This window comes from Zingiber officinale, chromosome 1B (assembly GCF_018446385.1).
Source record: "Zingiber officinale cultivar Zhangliang chromosome 1B, Zo_v1.1, whole genome shotgun sequence".
In the NCBI taxonomy this organism is placed as follows: Eukaryota; Viridiplantae; Streptophyta; class Magnoliopsida; order Zingiberales; family Zingiberaceae; genus Zingiber; species Zingiber officinale.
Genome location: NC_055986.1, coordinates 162,328,583 through 162,347,519, shown reverse-complemented (window position 1 = coordinate 162,347,519; position 18,937 = coordinate 162,328,583). Strand labels below are relative to the sequence as shown.

Genomic DNA, 18,937 nt, shown 5'->3' with positions numbered 1-18,937 from the left:
ACCATGTTATCTACAATATAAATTAAATGGACAACTGCATTGACATATATATAAATATAAAATGCAAACATTTGACCAAAGTGATTATCATTTCAAAATATCTCAAAAATAGATGTTCATACAAAAGCTAGGCTTATAGTATACATCCCAACAATTCTCACTTACGAGTTTATGGTTGTCTTTGTTTTGCCATAAATCTATAATCCACCTACAAATTCGATGCTCGTGTACGACGTTGTATTTTTCTTGGATATCCTCCAAGGCAAAAAGGGTATCTTCTTTATGATTTGATTGACAGAAAAATATTACTTCTCGAGATGTCATATTTTATGAAAATATTTTTCCATACTCAACCACGTCATATGATGATGACCAAATCGATGTATCAATTTTGCCAAAGCTTGTCGATAACGACATAGAGATACTTTTAATGACTCAACCTATACAAGATGTCAATAATCCTACTGATAGCCTCATTGACCTCAAACCCTACATCATGCCTACACACACCCAAACATATTGGAACAATCACATCCGCTAAATGAACCTTTTCCACAACCAGTATCAATACTCCGAAGATCTACTAGACCTAGCCGACTATCCCACCTTTGAGATTATCAAGTCAACCATACTCTGCCAGCCACTATTTCGTTTCTTCTGGTTAAATCAAGCACTCAACACCCACTATCAAGGTATATATCATATTATAATCTTTCTCCTTCTCATCGTGCTTTCATCTATAATGTTTCTCCACTACAACAAAAACTCTCATAGATATCGGTGGAACAACAACGGTTTTAAGCAAAAAACCGATGTCTTTGAGTATTTTACACCGGTTTTTCAAAAAACCGGTGTCTGTGAGCGCAGATTTTCGCTCATAGACATCGGTTTTTTAGACGATGTCTATGAGCGCCTTTTTTTCGTCAATAGACACCGATTTTAACAGCGGTTTTTAAAACCCGGTGTTAATGAACCAAAATAAAATATTTTAATATTCCCACCAGCCAAAATTTGCAACACTGTGAAGTTCCCTCCAAACCTAAACCTATATCGCCTCCCTTCCTCCGACCATCTCTCTCAGCATAAACCTAAACCTAAACCTTCGACCATCTCTCTCAACCTCATCTCCCTCTTCCCCTTCCTAGATCGACGCCCCTTCCTCTCCCGATTAGGATCAACACACGACGTCCTTGCTTCCTCTCTCCGTCTCTGTGTCCGTCTCCGGTCATCGGGCTACCCCTTCAATTTTGTCGTCTCCCCTCCAGATCCCCGTCAGCAGCGATCTAGTCTCGAGATCCAGTTCTTAAATTCCTGGTCAGAAGAAGCTTCTATAGATCCGGCTTCGGATTCGAGCCCTAGATCTGTTTTCCGGTGTGCACCCCCTCTTCCTCCATTTTGATTTGCGTTTGTATGCTATGTTTTTGATCTGGCAGATATGCTGACCAAATTCGAGACGAAGAGCAACCGGGTGAAGAGTGTGAGCTTCCACAGCAAACGTCCCTGGGTCCTTGCCAGCCTTCACAGTGGCGGTGAGCTCAATCCTGAGGAAGAGGACTACTTCCAGGACAGCTTCGCCGAGCTCAACCCTAAGAAATCATGGGCCAAGAAGCTAAAGGAGGCCACTCTCAGCCTCAAAGTCAAAGCTTCCAGATCTTATTTCAAATCCCTGTTCCACAGATCTCGACCCACAAATGACAAATTGGAAGGCCCAAAAACCTCGAGACGCCATCAAAATCCAAACATGGCGGAAGACGAGAGCTGGAGCAAGTCCTCCACCGCTTCTTCCAAGTCATCTTCCTTCTCCAGCGAGTTCAGCGGCGGTAAGTCCATGCTGAGGCAGAACAGCAGCGCAAGCTATGATGAGGAGACCTCGATCCAAGGGGCGATCGCCTACAACAAGAAGAGTAGTCAACGTGCGGTTGACTCCGGTCAATCCGCTGCCAGGAAGAGCGGAGTACTCACGGGATTCTACAATTTTTGTCTTCTTCTTGTCCTCCATCTTGTACCTCCCTCGACTCTCAAAGCACTCAATCCTCAGTTCCCCACGCAGCCACTCTTCTTCCACCTCTGTGCACATCTATGGAGGAAGGCAAAGACGTGGAGCACTCCAGAGCAACAGCCAGCTCCGTAATGCCATTGCCTAAATCTCCATCCACACAGTATGAAGAGAATGGGAGAGAGGAGGAGAGCTTCCACAACGCTTTGCTGGTCTTACAACATCTCTATTTTTTTCCTGCTAAATTAATTGTTTTTGCTACTAATTTCTCGTTGCAGGAGCTGAAAGACCTGTGGTCTCAGCTTCACCATGTGGCAGAACATTATGAGCGTGCATTTTCCTTAGCCTAGCAGAAGAAGATGTGAGCTATTAATTTCTTCTTCCTTTCCTTTCTTTTCTTTTCTTTTCTTTTCCCTGTATCAACAAACAATTTCGGGAGGTTGATGTGCATTAGTGTAAAATTAGGATTTTGGAGGGGACAAAGAGCTACATATGTGAAGCAGTTGTGGCAATAGTCGACCATTTAGGAACTGTCTCATCCAAACTCGAGCAGAGTCTCCTTGCAAATGTTGTGGTTAAGCAGACTGAACAAAGAATTGGTTGCTTGAAGCAGGTGAAGGAGTTTCTTCAAAGGCAGACATTAATTTTAACACAGTAAACAATGATGGTGCCTGCCATTAACGAAAATGATATAATATTCTCATAGCTTATTAAAAACTGGAATTTCAAACTTATACGCAGAGAATCCTTGCTTGCCAACAATATGCCATGTGTCTTGAGCTGTGTAACATGCAATTGGACATCAAATTCCCTCAACACCATCAGCATTTCTATATTGACAAGGCACAACCACTATGTGATGTGTGCCTCATTTTATCCATCGTCACTACTAAAGTCCTTCCTCATCTTCGACAGTTTCATCTTCTTGATCTCTTGATTGCAAGTATTAATTAATTGATGCATGCAATGTGTTTAATGACTTTCCTCAAACACTATCCTGAATTGATTTTATCATTTTTGTTTGCTAGATTGAGGAGTTGTTATTTCCTGTTGCTAAGTTGGTTTTATATATTCCTTGAACTATCAAGTTTCTTTTATGTCTATGCTAATTCTTTTCACTGATATGCCATGTTTTCTGGTTTATAAATTTACCTCTTTTTGTTGTTGTTTCTACAGGATTTGTGTGATGGGCTTCTTAGACACTCTACATATACAACTTAAAGGCTTTGATCATTAAGTGAGTATTTTCTTTTGACCTTCTTATTAAATCGATTCATGACCAAGTTAATTATGATTTTGTTAATTTCTGAATCCATCTAAATAGTTCCTAATACAGTTTAGGGTTTAGGTGATGATTCATGAATGACTCATAGTTTATTTATTGGTATAATGATGAAGTGCAAATTTTGTTTGTCATACTAAGTTAATTGTTGTTGAAAGAGGAAAGTAGGAAACAACTCTCTGTCACAGGGTTAAAATATCCCAGTTATGCTTAGGACTCTTGGTCAGATGGCTATTGCTAATCCAATATTTACTCATGGTCAGCTACCTCCACGGGTAAGTCATTGAATATGTCTTACTTTTTTTTTGCCTTCCTACTTCAAGATTGCTTAAATGTACTGTGGAAGTTTTTATTTTTTTTTCAAAATCTATTGATTGAATTAATGGTCATTAGTAACTGTATTTTTTAGTTACTAGCTAAACATTTGTTGCAACAAAGATTCAGTTTGGCCATTTTATTTCTCATCCTCAAACAATCTGCTGTAGGTGAAATATGTTGATCCATTACTACACTCATCAATTGTTAGAGATGCAACATTTGAGACTATGCTAAAGCTTGCTCATTGTATAGCCCCACCTCTTTCTAGTTGAGCACACGAGATAGTTGCTGCTTTGCATATTATTTCTGAAAAAGATGTACATGCTTGGCCCTTCATTGGGTATTTTGAGCAAATAGTTAATGGTCTTTTACTGTCATGTAAAGTTGGACCACTTCCAATAGATTTGTTTACCTTTATATTTCCAGTATATTTCTATCTAAATTTAGTTATAATCTAATTTTACTTGTTTCTAGCTATTCTTTTTAATTGTTTCATTTCTACTTAGTAATAAAGCATATTTTTCTCCCAAGAAGATTGCATACACTTCACAAAATGACCGCACTTCATACTTCTGAGCCTCCATGGCTACTACACCTGGGAATTTGTGATATGACAAACACTTCTAACCTATTTTCTAGTATTAGTTCGTTGTTACCATATTTTCCCCCAACAGATTTCTTCTTTACAACTTGTTCACCAGTTTTCATTCTCTTTGTTGGTCCCTTTGGAGGCCGGCAAGAGGGGAGGGGTGAATTGCCCTACAAAATAAAACTTGAACCTTTCTCGGATTTCAACTATATCATAAACACTTGTAATAAAAAGTAGAGACTAAGTAAAGAAATCATACACCAGAGATTTACTTGGTTTGCAATCAGAGGATTGCTAATCCAAGGAAAGTAAGCGCACTATGATCTCCTCTGGGCGGAGAAGCCTCTTTACAACGTTGACAGCACAAATGAAAAGAACACAACTGAAAGCGCAGAAAGAATTGATTACAAGTGAGTTAAATGATCTGTGCAAACCAATGCTACATTTATAGCACTGGTCGGGGCGCCCTGGGGGGATAAAACTTTATCCCCCAACGTTCAGATCGAGTTTGACTCGATCTGGTCAACAACTTCGGTCCGGGCGCCCCAGACCCCAAAAGTCAACTCTGGTTGACTTTTTCCGTTCGGTCGCTCCGCTTCGGTTCAGCTCATCTCGGTCCAGGTCTTCTGTTCCGGCTCCACTAGCTTGGGTGATCTCGGCCATCCGGAATAGGGCTCACCCGAACTCATGTTCCGGCCTTCTCCTCGAGCAGCCTTCCTTCCCGGTTTCTCATCTCTCGAACGCCGCGCACGTTCTTCTCGTCCACCGGTGTACTCTTCCGCGGTCACCTTGTCCCTCAGACGCACCGAGCCCGTCGGCTCTCTCCCGTGCCGTCCTTCTCGCTAGCCGCGTCTTCCGCTCGACTTCCTGTGTTCCTAAGCTCCTGCACACTTAGACACAAGGGTTAAACAAACGCAGGACCTAACTTAGCTTGTTTGATCACATCAAAACACCTTGGGGTTCCAATAATCTCCCCCTTTTTGATGTGAGCAACTCAAGTTAAGTTAGGGTAAACATATGCAATAAAAACAATTTATATTCAAATAAGTCCAAATATTTTTCAATTGAAAAAAAAATATATTACCTCCCCCTAGACTTAACATACTTCTCTCCCTTTGATCACATAAAAATTGGGGTTATAAACAAGTCTAAGGTAAATTCAAAAAAACTTTAAGTGTAAAATATTTAAAAATGTCTAAGTAAAGACACTCTTCAGAATTTTTCTTTCGAGAAAAATTTAAGTAAAATATTTTTCAGATAAAAACAGTCATAAGTGTTAAAAAAAATCTTAAGTCTGAAACTCATTTCAACATTCCCAAAAAAAATTTCTAATAAAAAATCTAAGTTAATATTCATAAGAAACAATTCTAAGTCAATTTTGAGAGAAATTATAAGGCAATATTATCATGAAAAATTCTTAGTCAAACTATATATATATATATATTATTTATTTATTTATTTATTTATTTTTTAAATCTTAATGCAAAAAAAAATTCCAAGTTAACTTTCATAAACAATTTCAAAAAAAAATTCTAAGTCAAGTAAAAAAAAATTAAATATTTTCTAACACAAATTGAATAACTCTTTTAAAGCATTAAGTAATTTAAATTAATGCTTTTTCAGATAGTCAATTAAACTTTTCATTTCGATACTTGGCTTCCAGGTCGTGGCGAGGCACTAGGCCTTCTTGGTTATTGGAGCAACAACCACTTCCTTAGACAAAGCCTCATAATGAAATTAGTTGTTTAATTTCCTTGCTGAAAATGCTAAGTCTAATTTTAATTTTAAATTAAACAGGTTTTTGGAACCCAGTAGAGGTTCCTACCTACAGGATTAACCAAGTATTTCCTAGGTACATAGATTTTTTATATATTTCTAATTTGACTTTGATGAAATCTATAATACCAATTTAAACATCTATAATTTCTAAAAGTAGAAATATTTGAACCATTGGATTTTTTTCAATATTTTTATTTCTTCTTTTAGTTTTTCATTTTCAATTTTCAATTTTTCAAAATTCTCTATAAGACATGATTTTGCCAAAATTCTTTTTGTTTCTAAAATTTCATTTTCTAATTTGACATTTTTATTTTCTAATTTATACATGGATTTAGTCATAGCTTTGATACCAAAGTAAAGTTCATCAGGGGGTAAGAGGCATACCTCACTTACCATATCAGACTTGAAGCTTGAATCTCCCCTGCTTCGCTACTTCCATCTGAGGTCGCTCCCCCTTCATCGATGCTGGGTTCTGATGTACTTTGTCCTTCGTAGCTTGCCATCAGTGCTATCCCGGCATATTATTGAGCTTCTGATTCGGATGAAGAAGTGTCGTCCCAAGTTGCTTTTAGGTTGTGTTTCTTGGGTGTCTTCACTTTGACCTTCTTGAGTTCTGGGCAGTCTTCCCTTAGGTGTCCCTCATTCTGACACTGGTAGCACCGTACCTTTCTTCTACCTTTTGATTCTTTTTATTCTGCATTTTAAATTTATTAGATCTAAAAAACTTTTTAAAGTTTCTTACCATGTACGCTTCTTGATCATCTTCGGAGTCTGACTCGGGTTCATCCTTGTTGGTTGCGTTCAGTGCCATAGTCTGGGTTGTGTCCTTTGATATCTCTGCACATCTAGTTTCGTGTAATTCAAGGGTAGAAAAACATTCCTCTAATGTACTTACCTCCAGGTCCTTTGAGATGTAGTAGGCGTCGATGATTGACGTCCACTCCGGAGTTCTGGGAAACGCGTTGAGTGCATAGCGTATGCTGTCCCGATTTGTTACCGTTTCTCCAAGGTTCTCGAGATCAGTAATCAGTTCTTTTACCTTTGCGTGTAGATTGGCTACCTTCTCACCTTTTTCCAGACGAATGTTCATCAACTTGTTCCGGAGGATGTCTCTTCTAGCGAGCTTCGCTTCAGACGTGCCTTCATGGAGTTCCAGGAACTTCTCCCAGAGTTCTTTAGCAGATGAATAGCTTCCGATGCGGTTGACCTCTTGAGGTGGTAACACACTCAGCAGGTGATATTCCGCACTGCTATTTGCTACAGATTCACTCTGCTCCTTCTTTGTCCAATTGCTCTCTTCTTTTTCTTTTCCATCTTGATTCGTCGGAGCTAAAAAATCATACTTCATTATAAACCGAATTTCGAAATCAGTTCTTAGGAATACCTCCATACGACGCTTCCCGTCTGCGAGGTTCCCCTCGAATTTTGGTGGGACGATGCTTGGTCCGGCCATCTTGTTGCTTCGATCGGCAGTTAGTCCTCCTGAAGCGCCTTGCTCTGATACCACTTGTTGGTCCCTTTGGAGGCCGGCAAGAGGGGAGGGGTGAATTGCCCTACAAAATAAAACTCGAACCTTTCTTGGATTTCAACTATATCATAAACACTTGTAATAAAAAGCAGAGACTAAGTAAAGAAATCATACACTAGATATTTACTTGGTTTGCAATCAGAGGATTGCTAATCCAAGGAAAGTAAGCGCACTATGATCTCCTCTGGGCGGAGAAGCCTCTTTACAACGTTGACAGCACAAATGAAAAGAACACAACTGAAAGCACAGAAAGAATTGATTACAAGTGAGTTAAATGGTCTGTGCAAACCAGTGCTATATTTATAGCACTGGTCGGGGCGCCCCGAAGGGGTTCCGGGCGCCCTGGGGGGATAAAACTTTATCCCCCAATATTCAGATCGAGTTTGACTCGATCTGGTCAACAACTTCGGTCCGAGCGCCCCGGAGGGTTCCGGGCGCCCCGGAGGGTTCCGGGCGCCCCGGAGGGTTCCGGGCGCCCTGGGGGGATAAAACTCTATCCCCCAACGTTCAGATCGAGTTTGACTCGATCTGGTCAATAACTTCGGTGGAGTTTGACTCGATCCCCCTAGGAAATGGGGAGTATTTCCTTCAATTAAATCATTTACTTTTCTTGTTAAAGGTGGTTTTGTAATGGAGTTGACTGTTGCTTAGTTTTGGTCCAGTGGAATTGCTAGCCATGAAGTGACTCTCGTAGATTTTGAGTGAATCAAGTAGCTATTTCTTACCATGCATCTTATCATTAAAATGGAGTGATAGAAAAATCTGAGGTGTCAGATTCACACTTTCATCCATCAAATGTGTTTACTGTGTCATTATTTTGCTTGTGTACTAGTAATTTCTTTGCATTCTATTTTGAGTAAACATGTGTTGGAAATGAGATATCTTGGTGATTGTGGGGAAATTCAATTTTCTTACTAGCTTTCTACATTTCCCGGGGACCGGGTCAATTATTAGCAATCACTGTGCTAGTGCTAATTTAACATTAAGATCGATCTATAGAGGTATCTACTCGTTTGGTCCTAGCATGTAAAAACTTTCTATATTTTCCAGGTCAACAAATGAGATATACTTGCATGGTGAAATATATCATTTTTTTTGGGCAAGCCACTTTACCAAAGAAGGATTTGAGATCACAAACTCTTCAGTCTATAAGTTTTTATCCGTGAAATATATCTTTTAAGTGTGTGATCCAGTGGAGTCTATCACTTGTAATTGATATCTATATAAATAATAAAAAGTACATCTTTATGATTGTTTGTTCCACTTTGTAATCTAGTAGCTTCCCCGCTGGCAAATATCTTATTGTCGGAGTTGTTGATGGAAGGAACATTTGGGCAAATGATTTTGCATCCTCTCTCAGCACACTTGTGAGTCTCGAGGCCATTGTTGGAAAAGGTCGTATTGGTGTAATGCCTTTTCTTTCTTTCTAATTCTTGTTTTTCTTCAAAATGTAGCTGATATTATTTAATGTTTGTATGCAGATAAGCTTGTTGTCTCAACTTCGTGTACACGGCTGTCAACCTTGTCAACGAGACAAATTAAACTGGATACTGAGATCAAGGGCTTGCTTTTGTGTCTCCAAAAGTTGATGAAGTAAATGCATTGGCTAAAGTGTTGGCTGGTGAGAAGGATGAGGTAGTTCTCACTGCAAAAGTTATTCATGCTTCCAGGTTTCATAATGATAGCAAAAGCTTATGATATTTGGAATCTATTAGCTTTTGATGTTGTAAAAAGAATATTTGTATATTTTATGGATACTGTTGTAAGAAGAATATTTGTGTAATTTGTGAATATTTGTGTATTTTATGGATACTGTTGGAAGAAGAATATTTGTGTAATTTGTGAATATTTGTGTATTTTCTTGGATATTGTCGATTTTTCAGTGTTTCGGAAATCGAATTTGTGTCGTTAAACAATACTGATATTACATCGATTTTCCACCGCTACAAAACCGATGTCATTAACTAATATTACATCGGTCGTATACCGCTGTCAAAACTGGTGTTATGTCTAATTTGTGAATATTTGTGTATTTTCTTGGATATTGTCGATTTTTCACTGTTTCGGAAATCGAATTTGTGTCGTTAAACAATACTGATATTACATCGATTTTCCACCGCTACAAAACCGATGTCATTAACTACTATTACATCGGTCGTATACCGCTGTCAAAACTGGTGTTATTAACATATAATATTATATCGGTTTTACACCCAATGTCATTAGGAGATACTACACCGGTTTTAACCCGATGTCTAAAATGGCAGACCTTTTACATCGCCTTCATAGACATCGGTCGAAAATGTAATAGACAGCGGTGGAAAACCGATGTCTATGAGGGTTTTTGTTGTAGTGCTCACTTGGTCGAGCTAGAAACATATGAGAAGGCATGCCCCCCTTCCCGCAGGTCATCACCCCATTGGATGCAAATGGGTATACAAGATCAAATACAACTCTAATGGTACTGTTGAAAGATATAAAGTTCGTCTGGTCGTCAAAGCATACACCCAACGAGAAGGTATTGATTACAATGAAACATTCGCTCCAGTTGCAAAACTCACCACTCTTCGACGCATACTAGCTATTGCCTCTGTTTATGGCTGGGCTCTTCACCAAATGGATGTTCAAAATGCATTTTTACATGATGACCTTACCGAAAAAGTCTATATGCAACTATCCCTTGGTTTTCGTCCACAGGGGGAGTCACTTGTATATCGATTTCACAAATCCCTTTAAGGATTAAAATAGGCCTCAAGATCATGGTTTCAAAAGTTTCTTTCTACCATTACCAAGTTTAGTTTCCAACAATCACGGGCCGATTACTCACTCTCCACACAAGTGTGTGGAGACTCTTTTACAATCATCTTACTATATGTTGATGATATGATTATAGCAGGGAATGATCAAAAGGCCATCAATAATGTGAAGACTTTTCTTGCATCTTGCTTCAAATTGAAGGACCTTGGAATGTTAAAATATTTCCTTGGAATTGAAGTAGCTCTTTCTAAAATGGGCATTTTCATCAACCAACGCAAATACACACTCAGTCTCTTTCAAGAAACGAGATTACTTGGTGCGAAACCTGCTAAGTTTCCCATGGAACAATCCTTGAATCTCACCTCAAATAATGGCGACTTACTCAAAGATCCGACATATTATTGACAATTGATAGGAAAGTTAATCTACTTAACCATCACAAGACTAGAAATTTTATTTTCAATTAATACTCTTAGTCAATTTATGCAAGAACCTTAACAGTCTCACATTGATGCAGTTCATCGATTGCTTCAATATCTAAAAGGTGTTAGAGCAATCCCGATGGTTCGTGTGACCATGTGTTTTGGTGTTTGGACAAAGGGTTTAAGTTAAATTCATTCTTGTATTTGATATGTGTATATGAGTGTGCAGGTTTGCAAGATACACATATGACTCAAGTTGATAACTTCGGGTCTGGTGAAGGTTGGAGAATCCGAGGGATCGTGGACAAGGCAGCAAGGATAAGGGCAGAGGGAAGCAACTTCAAGGCATATGTGAAGGATGACATTAGGATGAGCCACGAGCTTGGGTGCATCAGAGGGACGAGAGCCAAAGGAAGTAGGCTTGAAGGCAAGAGGTCAAAGCTGCAACGAAGAGTCAAGTGAGTCGTAAGGGTGAGGGTTCGAGTGCTGAGAGATTGTACTCAGGTATCAGACGACTGGTAGTTACATCAGTCTACTGGTGTAGTCGACTGGAAGCGAACAGAATGCTTCTGTTCACTCGACCAGTGTGGAGCAATCGACTGGTACTTTTACCAGTTGACTGGTATCGAGTCGTTGAGATGTAATAGTCAAATCTCCACAGAGGGCAGTCGACTGGTAGGAGGGGTTTTCCAAACTGTGGCCTATATAACTAAGGTTTTGGAGCTTGGTTAAGGCTGACGAAATAGAGGTGGTTAACCCCTATTAGTAGTTTACCAGTGCCCTAACTTCTCAAAAGTTCTTGTGATAGTTGTGGTGAGGTTTCTCCACCTACAAGGAGCTACGTGAGTTAGCCGAAGGTCTTCCGGGGAGTAATCCACCGACGGATAGGGATCATCTACCTTATGGATAGTCATGGAGTAGGAGCCTTATCTCTGAACCACGTAAATCGACGTGTCAGTTTGTTTGTTTGTTCTTTCCTTTAGTCTTTAGCTTTCGTATTTGTGTTTGTTGTGTATTATTCCGCTGCGCAAGCTAACATACCTAGGAAGAGATTAATTGGGGGTGTCGTCTATCCAACCTCCCTCTAACTGGCCACAAGACCCCTACAAGTGGTATCAGAGCAAGGACACTCTTCATTGGACTAACCACCAAGGAGGCAAGGATGACCGGCTTGATAGAACCGCCAAAATTCGAAGGAGAAAGCTTATGGGGCATCACCTTTTGGATGGTGAAAATAAAGAATTTCCTCGAGACGGATTGGGACACTACTACAAATTGAGGCTAAGACATCACCCCTAAAGTGTTGTTTTTGGCCATATAAATGTTGCATTATACCTAAGATAACGCTTTTCATTCTATCTTATCAAGTCATGTCATATTAGATATAATGCAACACTTTTGTCATTTTATACAATACTTTTTTGAACTGTCTTGTCATTTTATACTACACTTTTTTGAACTGTCGTGATATATAGCAAAGGCAACACTTCTCTATATGCGACACTTTTTTCTTCCAACAGTAACACTTATTCTTTTGTTACTCTTAAACAATTGCAACACTTTTGACTATTAATAGCAACAATTTTTATAATTTTTTTAACCCAATAATGCAACACTTTTTTCATTAAATGCAACACTTTTTATTAAAACTTTCACCTCTTAAACGCATCACTTATTGATTCATATGCAACACTTATATTTGTGTTTTATTTTTGAAATGTAACACGTTTACCCATTAATAGTAACACTTATTTTTTCATCAATATATTATTGATAATACAATTTTATTATTCAATCAAACACATTTGTATAAAATAGATTATTCAAAATATGATCATTATATTTCAAAAGTTGTACCACATTATATTCTGCTTAAGAATTTTACAAAAATCCAGCAACTGACCTCTACAAATATATAGTCAACTAAAGCACTATACAAAAGCCACCAATTAATACCTTCATGAATCCCTCAAAAAAGACAACTATACATTTACAAAAAGCCAACAATACAAACTCTTTGCTTGCCTTAAAAAAAAACACATAAGTATCCAAAATGTAACACTCATTCCCATTCCCAACTATAACGGCTGCTTAGCTATCCAAAATGCTTGCCGCCTACAAGAAAAGCATCATAATGTGGACAATAAAATTAAGAATAGAGATTTGATCATATAGCAAAAGTAATAACCTTTGTGCTCAACTGACAATATATCTAAACACATCTTATCCAACCACCAACCTTCAATTGGAAAATAACCTTTGTGCTCAACTGCAAAGATGTACCAAACCTCATAGCACAACTAGGAACCAACCATATAAAAAATGATAAACTAAGTACTATTATATTAGAAAAATGCATGTGAAAGCACATTGGTCTTAGAAATTCTAGAAAATAAAGGAAATAGAAGTGAAATGGGTGTTAGCGAAAAGCGAGAGGTAAAACATATACAAACACAACGAAAGACTCACATGTTACTAGTCCAAGTAATCTCCCATGCTATCAATTTGCAATTGGATGCTAAACTTATCATAATTCAGAGCAAAAAATATATAATTGAGCATCAAACTTGCAAAGTCAATAGCAATAATAAATAGCTATCAACAAAGCCACATCAGGAAGAACTAAACCTCAAGCATCAAATTGCAGCAAATGGGTAATTTCCATAGTCAAAATGAAATGCTTTTCTATGATTATGAGGTCTTGCATTACATATTGAATTGTTAGAATTCATTCAAAACATTTAAAAAAAAAACCTGTATTATATCCAAACACATGCATGATTGAATCGTTGTAAATAGGTATAGCTCATTCATATGCATTTTTTTTCAAATAAACAATATAAGAGTTCAACCAGTGAAAAAAAATAAAAATAAGTTCTATACATAACATGTGGATAAAAGAAAGGGATAGTTCAAAATTTTAGAGCTACTCTTATTGTTGAAGGATAAAATTTAGTTCATAGATGGATTGAAAAGTAGCAGGTGATGACAACTCCAAGAGAACATTAGTTAAAGCTACCTTCAAGCAACTAAATCATAGCAATCTTTCATGATGAAAATATACCAAATTCATCAACATGATCAATTGGATAATAAGTTTGTCCTTAACCCACTGATCAATCCAGATTTACCCAAATCAATATACTACAACCAAATTCCAACTTCTAATCAGAGATAACATAGGTCAACAAAAATTAGGTTAAGGGATTTGTTACCCAAATTAGACAGCCGACTTCCTTCCTCTATGGTGGTGGCTCACTGTGGTCGACCGGGCAACTGCATTGCGGGTGATTTGGCTACGACAGATTTGATGATGTGAAGTTGACGCCCGTAGACTTCTAAGGAGGTCGGTTGTGGGGAGGCGATGGCAATGTCAAGTGGCGCGTCATGAGATGGTGGCAGCTTTCCTTCCTACAGTGTCTCGGCTCTCCGATGACAATCCAAAACAGTCGTCCATAGCCCCCTTCCGTGATGGTAAAAAGGATGGAGGTAGGCGAAGCGGTGACGACGGCTTTGTCGGGAGATCGGGCATTGGCGACTTCGAAGGCGTGATGAGTGCCACGCAAGAGGGAGAGAGGGCATCACACAAGGGAGGCTGGCAGCTCTCGCTCGTGGGCGAAGAGGGGTCGGCAACGACGCTCACACCACGGTCGGCGGTATTGGCTCGAGGAGGAAGGGACGGTGGCGGTGCGACAAAAGGAAGCTAGGACACAGCCTACGACTACTTGGGTTGGGTGACGACCGGAGACGGCAATCAGTGGCGCTGCAAGGGCAGCAACGTCGACGATAGGGGCGGTGTGGTGAGTTCGCGCGCGCGAGAGAGAAGGACGAATAGTGGCGTTGAGGGAGAAAGGGAAATCAGGAGAGGAATTAGGGTATGGAACTTAGTTTTCATTATCTAAATTATATACATACGTAGATTTAAATAATTTAATGGAGTCAATTAATTCCAATTTAATTATTATTCAAATAAGATTTCTTTCAAGACATGTTTTAGTAACTTTATTTAAATCTCTAAAAATCTCTAATTTTTTTTTTAATTATAAATTTATTTCTTTAATAATATTTATTATTTAATTATCGTATCCGGTAATAATTCATTAATATTTTCATGGATTTTTGAAACATCATCATCTAAATCTCTTGCAGTTTTCAATGATAATGAATCCTCTCCATGAAAAATCCACAAATCATAATTTTCCACGAACCCCTCACTTTTCACACGAATATACACCTGACGAAGATGTTCAATTTGCTAGAGACGTTCGCGAAGAGGGCTTCGCTAGAGATGTTCAACGGAGACAGAGTTTAGGTTGGCGTGCAGCAGAGAAATTTTATCGAGGGAGCCTGAGGAGGAGGTTGCGAGTTTAGGGTTAGAGCAGAGAAGTTCGGTGGAGGGAGGGGAGGAACACATGATTCTAGGGTTCGCGTGAGGGAGGTTGCGGGTTTAAGTTCGCGTGAGGGTGATCGCAAGTTTAGGGAGGGAGTTCACGAGTTTTGTTCACGCACAGGAGCTCTGTTTGGTGAAAAATAGTTGCTGGCAGTTTGCGAAAAATAAACATGTCATTCATCCCGGTTGCAATAGATATTACTACTGTTGGTGCAACCTTAGGTCAAGGTTGACCTGGTTGACCCGACTCGAGTTGACTTGACTCGAGTTGTATTTTGATGTTTGACTTGGGAAGATTGTTGATGCAACTTTAGGTCAAGATTGACCGAGTTGAGTTGCATGTTGATGTTTGACACTCGTGAGAGAGTTCTATTCTTGATATGGGACAAGAATAGATGTTTGGGAGATTATTGGTGCAACCGTAGGTCAAGGTTGACCTGGTTGACCTGATTCGGGAAAAAGTCCAAGTATGGAGACTTGGCAACGGAAAAGTCCAAGCAGGGAGCTTGGCACGGGAAAAGTCCAAGTATGGAGACTTGGCACTGGAAAAGTCCAAGCAGGGAGCTTGGCACGTGGGAAAGTCCTAACTGGGATGTTAGGCAGTGTGGAAAGTCCTGGTGAGTGGAGCCAGGCAGTGGGAAAGTCCTAACTGTGTGGAAAGTCCTGGTGAGTGGAGCCAGGCAGTGGGAAAGTCCTAACTGGGATGTTAGGCAGGTGGAAAGTCCCGGTGAGTGAAGCCAGGAAGTGGGAAAGTCCTACCTGGGATGTTAGGCAGTGAGGAAAGTTCTGGTGAGTGAAACCAGGCAAGGGAAAATCCAGATGGATCGGGGATGATCGGACTTCTGGTGTTGGAAAGTCCAAGTAGGTCAAGAGAGTGATCGGATACTTGGCACGAAGAGGAAAATCCAGATGGATCGTGGACGACTTGGTGTGGAAAAGTCCAAGTAGGTAAGGGATTGACCGGACACTGGTGGAGAGTCTTAGCAGTCAAGGGAGTGACCGGATGCTAAGCATGATATACCAACAGTCAAGGTTGACCGGATGTTGGCTTGGGAGACTTGGGACTTGGTTTGGGCAAAATTAGCTCGATCGGCCGCATCGATCTGGATACGGTTAGTATCCGACGGCCCGGTGACCGATCGATAACCAACAAGGCGATCATGGTTCTGGCTTACCGATCGGTCCGGGGACCGATCAAGATGGAGCCTCGATCGGTCCCCGGACCGATCGGGACGCTGAGGTGGGATCGGTCCAGACCGATCAGATTCCACAGAGTTGGGCAACTCTCGTGAAGCCTTCGATAGGTCCGGGACCGACCAGACAGGCCTGATCGGTCCCCACGACCGATCAAAGCACGATAGCGGAGTTCGGGAGAAAGCGCCGATCGGTCTGTGGACCGATCAGACACTCGATCGGTCCACGCATCGATCGCTGACGATTTTCTCCCCGACGGCCTCGCATCGATCAGGTTCTAGCTGCGACGCAACGCCAGTTTTCTCGCCGCCTTCTTCGCAAGTATAAAAGGGTCGAGGGCATCTTCCGTGCGATAACTCTTCTTCCTCCTTCCTGTTGCTGTGCTTGAGTTTTGTTGAGCTCGTCCAAAGCTTCGCGTGAGCTTCCTCGACTCTTCGACTGGTTAGAGTTTTTGCAGCCGCCGCTTCATCCGGACTCCAGTCGACGAGAAAGCAAGATTGGTAGAGTGCTTGTGTATTCTTATTGTATTTCTTGCTTACTCTTTGTTCTTGTACTCTTTGTTTGCTGTTGCAAACGTTTGTGGCGAGGTTTCTCCACCCACAAGGAGTATATTGTATTAGCCGGTTTTCCGGGGGCTCATCCACCGACGGATTGATAGGGCTCGTCCACCTCACGGACACGCCGAGGAGTAGGAGTTCATCTCCGAACCTCGTTACATCCTTGCGTTTGAGGTTTGCTTTCTTCTTCTTAGTTTCTTCCTTGTATTTCCGCTGCAACTAACCTAATCGTAGGAAGAAACGCGAAAGATTGGGGTCGGCTATTCACACCCCCTCTCTAGCCGTACGAAGAGATCCTAACAAGTGGTATCAGAGCGAGGCCGCTCTTCGACGGATCAACACCCGGGGGAGCACGGGCTAGAGATGGATCTCTATGGAGAAGATATCACGATTCAACCCTTCTACGAGTCTCACGACAACTTCACGTATTGGAGGGTAAGGATGATGTATTTTCTTAGGACTAATATGTTAAATTGGTTTTGTGTACAAGAAGGGTTTTCCCCTCCGATGGATGAGGAAGGAAAACCTATCAAGAAGAAGGAGTGGACGAAAGAGCAAATCCGACAATCCGAAATCAATGACGAGGTAACAAAAATTATTGAATTTGCGTTACCTAATAATGTTTTGTGCAAGATAGATAGGTACAACAACGCCAAGGAATTGTGGAACAACTTGGCCAAGTTCCATGAGGAGAGCTCCACTTCAAGCCATGAAGAGGAGTCAAGTGAGCTAAGTAGCTCACACCATGGAGGAGAGGAATTAGAAGTTGAGGGTTACTCAACATCTAAGGAAGAAGAGGATGAGAGCACTTCTTCAAGATTAGAGCAAGAAGAAGAAGCATCTACCTCCGGAAGGGATGAAGGAAAAAGCATTCATCCATCTTCAAACCTAGGTAACTCAAACATGTTAATTTCAAGTAAATTGCATATAATGTGTTTTGAGTGTAGGGGATTTGGGCACTACAAGAGTAAGTGTCCAAAGAGGGTAAGAAAGACTCCACCGGCACCAAAGGTCAAGAAAGCAGGAGTCCCGATACGCAAAGGCAAGGAGCACGTAGTGTGCTTCCAATGCAAGCGAAGGGGACACTATAGGAGCCATTGTCCAAGGGGGAGGCAACCTCACAAGGACAAGGGATGCACATCGATAGGGGGAGCTAAGGCAAACCCTAAGGTACCTTTTAAGGCATACTATTGCAATTCAAATAAGAAACATGCTAGTAGTTTTATTGCTATTGCAAATAATGATGAGCATGTTAACACTAGAAATCAACACATGTGCTTAGGTGCTAAACATGTCAACCTAGATAGGGATACTACTAGGAATGCCAACCCTAGAATTATCTCATCTAAGGTTAAGGAGAACCTAGGTAGGAATCCCAAATCAACTAGACACATGCCTAGGAATGCCTCAAAGACAAAAGAAAAATCACAAATTGAGGTATTAGAGAAGGAGAATCAAGTCTTGAGGTCAAGACTTGATACTTTGGAAAAGGCTCTTAAGAACTTGGAGAAGTCATCTCTAGGGTTTAAGGGTCAAATTTCAAAGCCCAAGGACAAGAAAGGTTTGGGTCACAAACCTAAGTCCCAATTGGTCAAGCCCACTTACCATAATGTTCCATTCGATTATGGAACAAAATCTAGGACTAGGAAGACCACCACCAAGGTCACAAGGGAAGTCACCCCTATAGTTGACCTTGATGAGACCCAAATGACCAAGGCCTTAAAGCCTAAGAGGGTCATTAGGAGGGTTGCTAGGGAAGTCATCCCTAGTGAATATTTAGTGAACCCAATGAGCTCTAATAGGTATTGGGTTCCTAGGAGCATTTTCTCTACCCCATAGATGGGTTAGAGAGTGTCAACTCCAATAAGAAGGGTAGTTAACCTAACTTTGAGGAAATTGACACTCAAGGAGCATTTTTAAGGTTTTTGGGAACCTTTGAAAATGAAATGGAATAATCTTTGTCATTCACTCCTTGGAAGAGTAAGTTGTGCCAAAGTGAGAATATATTAATCTTACTTTAAATTGACACAATTTGAAAACCTAGAGAAATATCAAATTGGGATTTTGATATTCTCTTAGGTAATCAAGGCAATCCGGGCCTTAACTTAGAAGTGCTACTCTTGTA

General features: G+C 40.3%; 1 long non-coding RNA gene across 1 annotated transcript; it reads left to right on the top strand.

The window, feature by feature from the left end:
* The first annotated feature begins 2,344 nt into the window (after nt 1–2,344).
* LOC122015985 lies at nt 2,345–2,783 on the top strand. Its single transcript, XR_006121033.1, has 3 exons — nt 2,345–2,357; nt 2,462–2,609; nt 2,738–2,783. It is a non-coding gene; the product is annotated as an uncharacterized LOC122015985 (long non-coding RNA).
* The last annotated feature ends 16,154 nt before the right edge of the window (nt 2,784–18,937 follow it).